This window comes from Trichosurus vulpecula, chromosome 7, assembly GCF_011100635.1.
Source record: "Trichosurus vulpecula isolate mTriVul1 chromosome 7, mTriVul1.pri, whole genome shotgun sequence".
Classification (NCBI taxonomy): domain Eukaryota; kingdom Metazoa; phylum Chordata; class Mammalia; order Diprotodontia; family Phalangeridae; genus Trichosurus; species Trichosurus vulpecula.
Genome location: NC_050579.1, coordinates 12431338 through 12441449, shown reverse-complemented (window position 1 = coordinate 12441449; position 10112 = coordinate 12431338). Strand labels below are relative to the sequence as shown.

General features: G+C 44.1%; 1 pseudogene; it reads left to right on the top strand.

The window, feature by feature from the left end:
- The first annotated feature begins 1732 nt into the window (after positions 1–1732).
- The window catches only part of LOC118857423, a 47877-nt pseudogene continuing 39497 nt past the window's right edge, over positions 1733–10112 (top strand).

The following is a 10112-nucleotide window of genomic DNA, read 5'->3' as shown; positions in this document are numbered from 1 at the left end:
ATTGGGGAATGACTTGTATTCTTATAAATTTGATTCAATTCTCTATATGTTTTAGAAATGAGGTCTTTATCAGAGACAGTGGTTGTAAAAATTGTTTCCCAGCTTTCTACTTCTTTCCTAATCTTGGTTGCATTCGTTTTGTTTGTGCAAAAGCTTTCAATTTAATGTAATCAAAATCATCCATTTTGCATTTCATAATGTTCTCTATTTCTCATTTGATCATAAACTCTTTCCTTCTCCATAGATCTGACAGGTAACCTATTCCTTGCTCTCCCAGTTTCCTTACAGTATCAGCCTTTATATCTAAATCATGTGCCCATTTTGATTTTACCTTGGTATGGGGGCCTTCCCTGATCTTGTGGCATCATTGGGCTTCTCTTTGCACTCTGCCTTACTTCGTGGAGATTTCTTCAATTCCTTCCTGGGCCTCACTATGGAATGCATTTGGCCATTACATTCATATCCTATGATTTACCCAGTCCTTCCTCGACCAGCGGTCACTTGGTATATTGCCAAATTTCTGCTACCACAAACAATATGTCTTTGATTTTTTTTGTACATGCACGTCTTTTTTTCCATTCAAAAATACCCTCAGTCAACTCTGGGTCAAAGTATAAAAAGTTTTATGATATTTATTTTATAACATCCATTTGTTTTCCAAAATGGTTGCACCGATTCCGTGCTCCAATAGGAGGCCATTAATGTGCCTGTTTTCCTACACTAGCCCTTCCAAACCCCTCCCTTCCTCTTTCACCATCTTTCCCTATTTTATATCTGATACGGAAGAGGTCGATGCTTTTGTTATTATTTCTGTGGTTGCTGCTGCCCTATTTTGTTTTCAATGTCATCTCTGTTATCCTTATACCCCTCCCCCTCCACTTTCCCAGAGAGGCCTCCCACGAGCTCAATCTTTTTCAAGTGTATTGAGGATGAGAATTTGGCAGGGAGGACAACTTGATAGGAGAAGTGAATGAGAAAGAGAGAGTGGAAATGAGAAGGAATGGTTTTCCTTGCTATTTATGGAAGAGGACACTCTGAAAATGTCCTTCCCAAGATATGAAGGAAACAAGCTAGGATGTGTACCATGGTTTGGTTCTCCCAGGAACATCAGTCATCAGTAAGAGGGGAAGGCTTTCTGTAGCTGAGTTCATCTGAGCCTCACAACAATCTTATCAAAGGGATACTATAGTTGTTTCTAGTTTCATTTTACAGATGAGGAAACTGAGGTTCAAAGAAGGTGAGGTTGCTTTTCCATGGTCACGTGGTGGGTGCAAAGAGGAATTTGAACCCATTCTTCCTGATTCCAATACAGTATTCTACCCAACATGCCCCATTGTCTGTCCATTCATCACTCCCCCAAGTCCCTAAGACCATCAGGCTTTGAGGAACTGAGTGGGTCTTGTTTGGGGGCTTGAGGTTTCAGAAATAAAAGATCCAGGGGAGGATGGTATGCCACAGATATGGCTGAGAGCAGCAGAAGAAGCAGGGGTCAAAGAAGTCACTGTGCAGAAGCCCCATTTGAAGGCTGTACTCAGCGTTTCTCCTTGTCTCATTTTGAAGTCTACAATGCTAAGCAGAGCTCTGGGACCTTTTCTGGGAAAGTGGGATGTGCTCTTCCCAGAGCTCACCAGGAATGGAGCTGGAGGAACTCTGGAAAAGGTGGCCAATGAGACCTCAAAGTGTTGTAGAATTGATGCTGAATTTCCTGGGAATTCTCCTGGGACCTAAGCCCATGCCTATTGCAGAGGACTCTACCTTGGAGCTGAGGCTGGCCAGTGGAAACAGCAGATGTGCTGGGAGAGTGGAGGTGAAGTTCCAGGGTCACTGGGGCCTGGTGTACAATGATGGCTGGGGCAGAAAAGAGATTTCTGTTGTCTGCAAGCAGCTGGGCTGTCCAGCTACTTTCATCATGGCTGGGTGCTGGAATTGGACTGTTGCACCTGGACCCTTTTGGTTGACTGGTGTCTCCTGTCATGGAAGTGAATCTTCACTCTAGGACTGCAGACACAATGGCTGGAGAGAGAAGAATCACACTCACAGTCAAGATGCCCAAGGGACCTGTTTGTGCCTTCTTAAAACCTCCAGTGAGAAGTCTCTTAAAAACAGAATTCTGAGGATCAGGACTAGAGTCTGAATTAGCTTTCAGGAACTGAGTGAGGGGGTGGGTGAACCATTCCCAAAGGAGCTCTGTCTCCTGAGGGTCCTTGTCCCAAGCCCCCGGCATCTGCTGAGGCCCAACAGGAGAGGGGAGCCACTGTCTGCGTGGGCACATTGGATTCCGAGCTTGCCCCAGGTGTTGGCACCCTTGGTTACACTGGGGCGTTTTTAATCCTGGATCCAGCAAAGGGTTGGGGGTGGGGCGGTTCTCTACTCCTCGCATCCCATCTTCCAACCCTCTGGGTGAGGCTTGCAGGGCCCTAAATATAGCTCCAGTTGGGAATAGTGGCATGAAGCTTCCCTCTGCAGCTTGGCATTTCAAGGGGTAGGTACCTGGGGGCTGAGCCTCTAGGTTCCTCTCCACTCCACCTACCACTGTGTGGCCACTACCCATGGGAACAGACTTGGGGTCCGGGTCTTTGCTCCACCCTCATGCTGCAGGAGGGGTTGTCTCCTGAGCCAGCCTAGTCTCACCAGGGCTGAGGTTTCCTGGAGGTCAGAGTTCTTGCCAGGGGTACCACTCAGGTGCCTCAGACAAGGGCCAGGGAGGGAGACTCATTTGCAGCTCTTCTCCCAGACTGGGCCAGTGAGGAACCTGGTGCTTGGCCAACCAGTCTCCTGTCCTGTCTTCCACTGTGTCTGGTGCCTGGGGCATGTGCAGCCCTCTGAGCCTGGCAAGGTCCCTGTGTACTTGTCCCCTCACGAGTTGGGCTGCAATTCCTTTCAGAGTTGGGGGTTGCCCAGAGGGGCAGGCTGGCTGCCTTCCTTGCAGCCCAGTGGCAGTCCCACCAGCCCCCTGTTTGGCCCATCTGGAGGATCCTCTTTAACTTGCCTGATCTCTGGTTCCTGACCCCAGCAAAGATTTCCTCTATCCCTGAGGGCTAGTGGTTCATGACTGAGTACCCCATCCCTGGGGTCCCCACATGGAGGACTCCCTTCATGTCCTGGGAGCTGTCATTGTGCCAGATGTGTGGGCGGGCTGGACTCTCATCTGATGCAATAGGTCTGGCACTCTTTCCAGGCCAGGCTTGGGGGGTAGAGTCTCACTTGTGGAATCTGGCTGCTCCCCTCTTTCCACAGCCATCCCAGTGACCCTGCTTAGAGTAACCCTGTAGTCACTGTTCAGCTGTGTGCACCTCCTCTGGAGGCTGAGAGCAGTGCCAGCCATCTGAAGATTCTCAGGTCAGGCTCACCCAATGACCATTCTTGGGCTGTGGGTCTTCAAGGTCTGCCAGTCACTGTGAGCAAATGCTCTTCCCGATTTCTTCATCCTCAGCAGCCCTGTGCCTCTCTTCTGCTTCAGGAATTTTGTGGTCCCGCTTCGTTTGGCCCATCCACTGCCTCTCTTCTTTGGGGAGACAGGAGACATCCCCTCAGGTCTCTTGAATGCCTCCTTCTCCACTCTGTGGTGTATGTGTGAGTGTGTGTGTATGTGTGTGTGTGAGTATGTGTGTGTGTTTGTGTGTGTGTGCAAGTGTGTGTGTGTGCGTGAATGTGTCTCCTTGTGGACATCTTATTTCTTTTGGAAACTTCTGGGAGCTTCTTGTTATTTCATGATCTATAGGGAGGCCCAGAATTCTCAGTTTCATGGAATAATCTTAGCTCCTTTGTCTTTATAGTGGAGACAATGGCCAGCTTTCTTGCAGATCATGTGATCTCACCTGGCACTGTCCTTTGTAGCACAGTCAGCAGTGCATACGACCTTTCTACATAAGGAGAAGGTGGGAGGGATAGTTAACACTGAGGGTCAGGATCCAAAAATGTCTTGATGGGCTAAAGGGCTAGAGGTTCAGACATGGAAGAGATATCTTTAAGAGATTGTTCTGGGTAACTCTTTCATTTTACACACGAAGAAAGTCAGGCCAAGTGAAGTTAGGTGACTGCCACACTGGTAGTAAGCAGCAGGACCAAGATTTCAATGCGGGCTTTCTGACTGCAAGTTTGGTGCAATTATAACCCTGCTCTTTCTCTCCTCAAGGGTCTAGAGAGTCTAGTCTAGGTTCTAGGTTCTAGGAATAACCCACGTTGGCTTGGTGGAGACCATGCCCTCATTAGCAGTTGATGTCAATTTGCTTGCCAGATTTGACTTAATTTTAGAAATTCACTGAGGTGACCTAGTAAGAATTGTGAGGACAAATAATCCCCCCAAACATCTGCAATACCCTTTTCCCACAAGTACACATAGGGTGCAGTGCAAACATTCTAGTGTGAATTAATTTATCAACCTCTTCACAACCTTTTGTTGGGTGAGATCAAGTTTTACAACTGGGGAGTCAATCAAGAGAGTGAATGCCCTCTGAAGGATGCCCCAGTAGGTACCTTGAGCATCCTGAAGGCAACAGGAGGGCCTGGTGTTTGGGTAGAACTCATGGGCACATGGAAACAAATAGACACTGAAGGGCAGACAGAGCAATTACCCCTTTGACCTTTTATTCAACACTGGCTTTGTGCCAACTGCTCTCAGTGCAGTGGGAGGCTCCATTGGTGCTCAAGTGTTTTTTAGTCTCTTTAGACAGAGGAGATGTCGATTACTAACAAACTCTATGAGGCAATCTTCAAGTTCTAGATCACTCCCACTAGCTCTTTTTTCTAGGGCCTTTCCCTCAATTGCTGCATTTATTCATATTATCCCCTGTCCCAGATTTCCCAAGGACTCAGTGGTTCCTATCCTGAACTGATTAATTGAAAATGCCTCGAACATGAAGTGAAATTTTTATTTTAAAGTATCTTTTCTATTTTTTTATTATTTCTCAATCACACTTAAAAATTTTTAACATTCATTAAAAAAATTGAGTTCCTAATTCTCTCTCTCTTACCCCTCCCCCGCCCCTTGAGAAGGCACACAATATGATATTGATTATACATGTGAAGTCAGGTAAAAAATATTTCCATGTTAGCCATGTTGCAACAGAAAACACAGACACAAAAATAAAACAAGGAAAATAAAGAAAGTGAATAAAATCTGCTTCAATCTGCACTCAGAGTTCATCAATTCTCTCTCTGGAGGTAGAGAGCAATTTTTCATCACAAGTCCTTTGGAATTGTCTTGGATCATTTTATCGCTGAGAATAGCTAAGTCCTTCACAGTGGTTCACTGAAGAATATCACTGTTACTGTATACAATGTTTTCCTAGTTTTGCTCCCTTCACTTTGCATCAGTTCATATAATTCTTCCTGCTCATCATTTCTGCTAGCACAATGATATTTCATCATATATGATTGTTCCTGTTCAACCACTGAATGACTTGTTCAGCCGTTCCCAATGGAGGGTTCCTCAGTGTCCAATTCTTTGCAACCACAAAAAGAGGTGCTAGAAATATGTTTGTACACATGAGTCTATTTCCCTTTCCTTTGATCTCTTTGGGATACAGATCTCATAGTGGTATTGCTCAGTGGTATGCACAGTCTCATGGCCCTTTGGGCAGAATTCCAAACTGTTCTCAAGAATGGTTGGATCAGCTTTTCACTCCACCAATGTACTTTAGTGTCCCTCTTTTTGTACATCTCCTCCAGCATTTGTCATTTTTCTTTTCTGTCATGTTAGCCAATCTGATAGGTGTGAGGTGGTATATGAAAATTGTTTTAATTTGCATAAAATGCAATTTTTTAAACTGGATAGTATGGTTTGCATAATCTAATAGCCTTCTCCAGGGTTAATAAAGTGAAACCCACTGCCTGTGAAGATCTGTTGAAATACTCTATGTAGGAGCACTTTGCCAACTAATAAGTGCTATGCAAATGTCAGTGGCTGTTCTGGCTAAGGTTCTGCATTCCAATCTCAATGCCAAGAGAAGAGATGCCTCCTTGGAGGCAGTAGCAGTGATAATGCTTGATGATGGTGGCTGGCCTTTAGAGAGGGCTTGAAGGTTTCCAAAAGGCTTCCCATATATTGTCTCATTGGATTATATGATACCTCTATGAGGCAATTACTACAGTTATTATAATTCTCATTTTACAGATTGGGAAACTGAGGCTCTATGTGACTCGAGGACTTGCCCAGGGCCACAGAGCTAATAAATATTAGGAGAACTCAAACTCAAGCTTTTCCTTGGCCAAAGTCCAAAGGTCTTTCCCCTGGACTCCCAAATCATCCCCCTAAACACATCCGCATGGCTCCTCCCAGAGGTCCTCTTCTCAGGAAAACCAGCAACAATGACAAGAATTAGATTTCTTTGCAGGATTTCAGGCACAGGGTGTATGGCCGCTTGTCAGGCATGGCGTCATAGGGATTCCTTAATGCGTGGGTCCTTTCTAAGCTTCACATTCTGTGATTCCACCTCCAGCCCAACTCTCCAACACAGTCCCGAGTTCCCTGGGGAGCTAACTCAGGGAGATCTCTTCTCTGCCTGTGGGAACCAAGGCTGGTGGATGGGACCAATTTCTGTGAAGGCAGAGTGGAGGTAAAAATCACAGGACAGTGGGGCACTGCGTGTGACGATAATTGGAGCAACATGGAGGCTTCCGTTGTGTGTAGGTAGTTGTGATGTGGATCAGCTCTTCATTCCTTTGGGGATGCTCAAAATGGATCTGGCCCCATTTGGCTTGATGAAGTTGGTAATGAGTCAGCCCTCTGGAACTGCCGACACAGTGGATGGGGAGAGCATAATTGTAATCGTGAAGAAGACATCTCCATCTTCTGCTCAGGTAAATCTTGGCCCCCAAATAGAAATTCCTTTATGCATGCCTCATGCCTCCAAACAGAAATCTCCTGACTCTGACAGGCATGGTATCCACCCTTGAAGCATTCTCACTTCCTCTTTCAAGTGTGGAAAACTGACCTCATTATCCTGCCCCATGCCCACCTCAAAGCTAACCCCTCCTCCAACATTCTGTATTTCAGGCCTGAACCCTGGAAATATTTGGGGACTTTTACTCCTCCTCACTGTCCACATTCATTTAGTTGCCATAGGCTGTAGCTCCTACTTCCACAACTGATGCAACTATGCAACATTTCCAATCACATGACAAGCTCCTCCTCCCTCCCCTGTCAAAGACAGAAGGCACTTTTGGAGCTATCTAGTCCAAGCCATATTTGATGAAGAATACCCCTTCAACATGTCCAACAAGTGGTCATCTGCTGTCTGATGACCTCCAGTGAGATAGCCTACCCCACTTTTGGATTGCTCTAATTTGGCAACGAGCATTTATTACATGCCTACAATTTGCCAGGCTCTGCCTCTGAGAAAGGCAAAGGACAATCCTTGTTCTCAAGGAGCTTGAAGTCTGATGGGGGAGACAACATGCAAGCAACTATATACAAACAACATATAGACCAAAGAGATTGGAAATCATCTCAGAGGAAAAGTGTGCTTATAAAAGGGGAGCAAAAACCAGACTTGAATCTTCAGTTATGGAGTCAGTGGGAAGTTGCTGGATTTGATTAAATAGGAGGGTGACACGGCCAGACCTATGCTTTAGGAAGATCAATTTGACAGCTGAGTGGAGGATGGGCTGGAGTGAGGAGAGATTTAAGGCAGGAAGACCAAGCAGCAGGCTATGGTAGTAGAACAGGTATGAAGTGATGAATGCAAGCACCAAGGTAGTGGCAGAAGCGGAGGAGAGAAGCGGCACATACAAGAGATACTACAAAGGTAGGATCAACAACTAATTGGATGTGGGTGGGGTGGGGGGAGAGGAACTGAGGATGATAGCTAAGGTTTAAGCCTGGATTACTGGAGGGATGGTGGGACCCTCCACACTAATTCAGAAGTTCAGAAGAAGGGAGGGTTGTGGGTGGTAGAGATATTGAGCTCAGTTATGGACCTGTTGAGTTTAAGATGTCTATGGGATAACTAGTTCAAGATGTCTTATAGGCTGTAATAGATGTGAGACTTGAAGTTATAGGAGAGTGGTTGGGGCTGGACAAGAGCATCTGAGAGTCATCTGCAATGCGTTAATAATTGAAACCAAGTGATGAGATCACCAAGTGAAATAGTATGGCAAAAGAAGAAAAGAGCCTTAGGGGACCCTCATGGTTAGTGGATATAACCTGAATGAAGATCTAGCTAGGGAGACTGAGAAGTAGTCAGAGAGGTAGGAGGAAAACCAGGAAAGCAATGTCCAGAAGAGAGTGTCCAGCAGAAAATGATCAACAATGTCAGAGGCTGAAGAGAAGTCAAAGTATATGATAACAGAGAAGAGGCCATTAGCTTTAGCAATTAACTTTGGAGAGAGCAGCTTGGGTTGAATGATGAAATTGGAAGCCAGACTACCACCAATCTCTCCCCATTCAAGGCCATCTGCAGATCAACTGTCAAAATTATCTTCCTAAAGCATAGGTCCAACAGTGTCACCTCCCTGCTCAATAAACTTCAGTGGCTCCCTGTCACCTCCAGGATAAAATATAAAATCCTCTTTTTGGTGTTCAAAGCCCTTTATAACCTGCCCCCTGCCCTTTTCCAGGCTTCTTGTACCTTCAGGGGAGGGGAACCTGCAGCCTCGAGGCCACATGTGGCCTTCTAGGGCCTTGGGGGCAGTCTTTTGACTGAGTCCAAGTTTTACAGAACAAATCTTCTATTAAGGGATGAAGAAAGGTTTACACCCTCCGCATACTCTGCAATTCAGTAACACTAGCCTCCTTGCAGTTCTGTCAATAAGATACTCTACTTCTCAGTTCCAGGTGTTTTCACAAATATGGTTTCTTTGTAAACCAGGGAGAGCAAAAAAAAAAAAGAAAAGAAAAAACTATAGATCATTTTTTCTAATGAATATTAATGCAAAAATTTTAATAGAATATATCACAATAGAAATATATCACAAAGAACAGACCAGGTACGAGTCATATCGGGAATGTAGGCTGATTCAATGTTGGGAAAATTAAACATAGAAATTGATCATATCAATAACAAAACCAGCAAAAATCATAGGATTATAACAACTGATGCAGAAAGAGCTTTTGACAAAATACAAAACCTATTCCTATTAAAATCAGTAGAAAACATAGAAATAAATGGCACTTCCTTAAAATGATAAGAAACATCTATCTAAAACCAAGAACAAACATTTTCTGTAATGGGTATAAACTAGAAGCTATACCAATAAGGTCATGGGTGAAGCAAGGATGTCCTTTATCGCCATTATTCTTCAATATTTTATTAGGAATGCTAGCAATAGCAAGAAGAGAAGAAAAAGAAATTGAATTAATTAGACTAGGCAATGAGGAAACAATACTGTCCTTCTTTGCCAATGATATACCTAGAAAACCCCAGAGAATCAACTAAGAAACTAATAAAAACAATGAACCACTTTAGCAAAACTGCAGGATACAAAATAAACACACATAAATCATCATCATGTCTGTGTATTATCAACAAAATGCAGAAGAAAGAAATAGAAAAGGAAAGTCCACTTAAAATAACTAGAAAACACTTTTCATGCAAATAAGGATAGAGCTAACCAGTGGAGCTCATGGGCTGGCCAAGACAACATAATAAAATTGACAATACTACCTAAATTAACTTATTCAGTGCCATGCCAATCAAACTACCAAAGAATTAGCACAGTGCCTGGCACATAGTAGGCGCTTAATAAATGTTCATTGAATTGAATTATTTTATAGAGATAAAAAATAGTAACAAAACTTACCTGGAAGAATTAAAGGTCAAGAATATCAAGAGAATCAATGAAAAGAAAACGTGAAAGAAGGTAACCTAGCCATACCAGATTTCGAACTGTCTTATAAAGCAGCAATCATCCAAACAATCTGGTATTGGCTAAGAAATAGAGTAGAGGGTCAGTGAAATAAACTAGATACACAGAACACAGTCATAAATACCTGTAGTAATATGCCGTTTGCCAAAAACCAAGATTTGGGGCCAAGAACTCAGTATTTGACACAAACTGCTGAGAAACTATAAAGGAATCTGGCAGAAACTAGCCATGGACCACCATCTCACATCTATACCAAAATGTGGTCCAAAACGGGTACAAATTTAAACACAAAGGGTGGTATTATT